General features: G+C 34.8%; 1 long non-coding RNA gene across 1 annotated transcript in view; it reads right to left on the bottom strand.

Annotated features, from left to right (window-relative positions):
* Positions 1-5,000, bottom strand: part of LOC118766216 — a 14,510-nt gene that overhangs the window by 9,313 nt on the left and 197 nt on the right. The window contains exon 1 of the long non-coding RNA XR_005002121.1: positions 1-5,000. This exon is cut by the window's left edge and continues 867 nt beyond it; it is cut by the window's right edge and continues 197 nt beyond it. This is a non-coding gene — a long non-coding RNA (uncharacterized LOC118766216).

Below are 5,000 nucleotides of genomic sequence, written 5' to 3'. Positions count from 1 at the left end.
ATCTCAGAGAAAGAAATTACACATGAAAAGTAAGCATTAGTAGTGAACATTTGTGAAAATAAATATCAAAAGTGAATGTGTGTAAAAATGAAGAAAATTCTTTAAATGTTTATGCAACAAAAGATCAAAAGTGAAGTGCGAAAAATCAAAACGTGTCAGACACCGAGCATGTAAAACTAAACGCAAGAGAATGAATTTATGTGAAATTGAACACAAAACATGAACTTATGTAAACATCAATAGTGAACGTCTGAGAAAGTGAAACTTCAACAGTGAACGTGTGCAAAACTAAATATCAGTGTGCGAGAGTAAATAGTGAATGTGTGGAAACTAAAAATCTGTAGTGAACGTGTTCAAAACTAGAAATCAACAGTGAACGAGTGCGAGACAAAACATTAACAGTAAATGTGTACAAAACTGAACATCAGCGGTGAACGTATGCAGAATTAAACATCAATAGTTAACGTATCTGAAACTAAAAAAATAGTAGTGCATCTACGGAAGTAAACATCAATAGTGAACGTGAGAAACAGAACGTCAACAGTGAACGTGAACGAAACTTAACATCGATAGTAAACGTGTGCGGAAGTAAACTTCAGTAGTGAACGCGTGTAGAAGTGAATATCAAACGTGGACATGTGCGAAAATAAATATCTATAGTGAAAGTGTGCAAAGAGTCAATGTGTGCAAAACTGAACATCAAAATACAATGTGTGCAAAATTGAACATGAATACTGAACGTGTGCAAAATTAAACATCAATAATGAACGTTTATGGAACTAAATACTAATAGTAAAAGTGTGAGAAAGTAAACAGGAATAGTGAACGTGCTCAAAACTAAAAACCAGTAGTGAATTGTGCAAAACTAAAATTCAAATTGTGCAAAAAAAAGCCATAAATAGTAGATGTGTGCAAAAATAAACATCTTTAGTTAACGTATTTGGAACTAAACAGCAATAGTGAACCTATACGGAAGTAGACAACAATAGTGAACGTGTACGCAAGGGGACGTCAACAGTGCACGTTGTCGAAACTAAACAGGAGCAAAAGTAACCATTAATAGTCAGCATGTGCAAAACTAATTATCTATAGTGAACGTGTGCAGAAGTGAACATCAATAGAAAGTGTGAAAAACAGAACATGAATATTGAACGTGTGCAAAACTAAACATTAATAGTGGATGTGTACAAAATTAAACATCAATGGTGAACGTGTGCCCAACGGAACGCCAGCAGTGAACGTTGTCGAAAGTAAATAACAATAGTGAACGTGTGTGAAAGTAAACATTGAGAGTGAATATGGGCGTAACTAAATGTCTGTAGTGAACGTGTGCAAAAGTAAACAACAATAGAATGTGTGCAAAAGTGAACATAAATACTGAACGCGTGCAAAACTAAACATCAATAGTGAATGTGTGCAAAACTAAACGTCAGTGGTGAATGCGTGTGCAACAGAACGCCAGCAGTGCACATCGTTGAAGCCAAATAACAATAGTGCACGTGTGCGAAAGTAAACATTAGTAGTGAACATGATCGAAATAAAAAATTGTAGTGAACGTGTGCAAAAGTAAACATCAATATTATGTGTGCAAAAAGTGAACATCAATAGATTGTGTGCAAAAGTGAACACGTTCTATAGTGAACGTGTGAAAAAGTGAACATCAACATAAAGTGAGCAAAACTGAACATAAATACTGAACGCGTGCAAAACTAAACATTAATAGTGAATGTGTGCAAAACTAAACGTTAGTGGTGAATGCGTACGCAACAGAACGCCAGCAGTGAACGTTGTTGAAACCAAATAACAATAGTGAACGTGTGCGAAAGTAAACATTAGTAGTGAACATGATCGAAACAAAAAATTGTAGTGAACTTGTGCAAAAGTGAACATCAATAGAATGTGTGCAAAAGTGAACATCAACAGTGAACGTGTGTAAAAGTGAACATCATCAGTGAATGTGTGCAAAAGTGAACATCAACAGTGAACGTGTGTAAAAGTGAACATCATCAGTGAACGTGTGCAAAAGTGAACATCAACAGTGAACGTGTGCAAAACTGAACATGAATAGACAACATGTGCAAAACTGAATATGAATACTGAACGTGTGCAAAAGCTAAACATCAGTAATGGTCGTGTGAGAAACTGAGCATCAACAATAAATATATTGAAACTGAAGAGGAATAGTGAACATGTGAAGAAGTAAACAAACAAGGCGAACATGTGCGTACATCAATAGTGAACGTGGGTGCAACAGAACATAAACAGTGAACACTGTAGAAGCTAAACAACAACAGTGAACGTGTACGAAACTAAATATCTGTATCAATAATGAACAAATATTAATAATGAACGAGTACGGAACTAAACATCAATGGTGAACGTGTGCAACACTAAACATCAATGGTGAACATGTGCAACACTAAACAACAATGGTGAACGTGTGCGAAAATAAACATACGTAAACATAGATGGAACTGAACATCAATGGTGAATGTATACTAAACATAAACAATGAACATGTTAAACACTAAACATCAATAGTGAACGTGTAAAAAAACTAAACATCAAAAGCATGTGAAACCGAATATGTACAACCGAATAGTGAGCATCTTTGAAACTGAATACGAATAGTAAACGTTTGTTGAGTTAAACAGATATAGTGAACACCCCAAAAAGTAAACGCCAATAGGGAAAATTTGGGAAACAAAATAAGTGTGGTAATTATATTTAAAACCAGACAACAAAGTGAGCATAACCTCAAAAATAATTGTCGTTTACATGAAATAGATCTATTTATAATCTAATATAGAAATCTTTAGATATATATTGTTTACAAATCCATCGAAAATATAATATACATCTTGCATATATATACACTATACATATTAAATGTTCTACACATACTGCACACACACGCACACACACACACACATGAAATGTTTTACAGAAATATAATACATATATCAAATGTTTAAACATATATCACACAATGTCTTACATACACACAATATATAACTTTTCTACACACCCAAACCACACAAACGAGGCTGCTACCAAAAGTTTCCTGCCTATATGTGCCATGGATGCTACAAAAGGGAATGACGATCGCTAGTAACTGCCTACAAAATCAGTTTTATACTTGCTATTCGTATTCGATTTTTAAACTAGATTTTAGAAAATGATGTGTTAAAGCGATTTTGTGATTTTTACGACAGTTGACAAATTAAAGTTATGCGCCAAATTCTGCATGAAACTCAGCCGATAAATCTGCTACTAAAACCTTCGACATACATCGGTAGGATTTTGGCGAACAGTTTTTAGGTCGAGCACAGTTTTTTTTTTAGTATCAAGCACGTTTCAGAGCCAGATGAATATCGGGTCAAGATGTTAGGCTTTCAGACCGTCTTTCACCTTGAACGGTCACTAACACTAATTTGCAGATGGGACATATTAAGTAATCATCTTAAGATTTGACATTTTCTTCTAATCAAGTGATTTGATTCAGCTGAAGTAATTTACTTCTACGAATTTCCTCGGAGACGAAGTTGATTACGGCAGAATTTGAACTCTGATCGCAAATATCAAAACATTTCGTTTAACAGTAAGCATTTTGCGTTCATGTATCAACGGCTTGTATTCGAAGTAACGTAAGTTATAACAGTTTATATGAAAGTACTAAATATATCCAAATTAGATAATAAGTACTGCTTGATTTGATTCGGTGTTTCGATGAATATTTCGTTTAAAAATACACCAAAGAACAGCTGGTCACTAGATGAGCTTGTTGAGATTGTTATGTTTAGTATTAAATGTGTGTGTGCGTATTTATATAATGTATGATATGGTAGGAAATAGAAAATAAATATGGACAAAGAAAGGAGGTAAATATAGGAACATGCTGTATGAAATTAAATTAAATAGAACAAAATATAAACGACTGTATAATATAATATTAATTAGAACAAAACAAAAAAGTTTAAATGAACGATTACATAAAATGATATAAATAAAATAAAATAAAATAGAACAAAACAAAAAATATAGCATGAACGATTATATTAATATAATCGTTCATAAATCAAAAACATTATAAATAAACGAAATGAGATGAAATAGCAAAGACTGTTCCAGCAAGGTTTTACCTATGATGGCAAAAACAAACTATAAAGATAAACTGCATGAAATAAAATAAAATGAAACAAAATAAGTAGAAAGTAACTGATGATGCTGCAGGTGAATCAACTGTTCGGAGGTGGTTTTCAAAATTTAAAGCTGGAGAGTTTAGCTTGGAAGATGAGAGTCGCAGTGGAAGACCTTCAAAGTTAGATGAGGATGTTTTGAAGGCAAAAATCGAAGAAAACTCAAATATCACGACTAGAGAACTCGCAGTGTCTGGTGATTTGTGACGAAAGCTGGATCTACTGTTATGATCCGGAGTCCAAGAGATAGAGCAACTAATGGAACAACCTGTCTCCCCCAGGTGCAAGAAGGTCAGATAAAGCAAGACTACCGGGAAGTTCATCATGATCTCCTTTTCCGATAGTAAGGACGTCATCTACACCCATTAGGTTCCCTCTGGCCAGACGATCAACAGAATACTTTGTGAAGGTTTCGAGATAATTCAGGAAGAGATTTCGTCACAAAAGGCGAGAGCTCTTCCTCTCGAGTAGGTGGCCACTGCACCAGTCCACAATTCCATCATGGCAATCAACTACTTGAGAGAAATGGGCATCAAAGCTGTCCCTCACCCTCTCTACAGTCCAGACCCTGTTTCCTATGGCTTCAATTTATCCCCAAGCTGAAGAACTCAGGGGAAGTCGTTTTGGAGACATTGAGAAAATGAATGAGACAGTTACGAGGGTCCTGGGTACCTTCACTTTGGAGGACTTCCATGGGGGTCTTCACAAAGTGGATGGAGTCCTACAACAAGCTCATTAAATCAGAGAGCTCTTTTTTTGAAGGAGATTAGAGTTTTGTATGATACTTCTTTGAAATTAATA

Source organism: Octopus sinensis, linkage group LG15, assembly GCF_006345805.1.
Source record: "Octopus sinensis linkage group LG15, ASM634580v1, whole genome shotgun sequence".
Taxonomy (NCBI): Eukaryota; Metazoa; Mollusca; class Cephalopoda; order Octopoda; family Octopodidae; genus Octopus; species Octopus sinensis.
The sequence above is the reverse complement of the archived record's forward strand: the minus strand, read 5'-3'. Positions and strand labels throughout refer to the sequence as shown.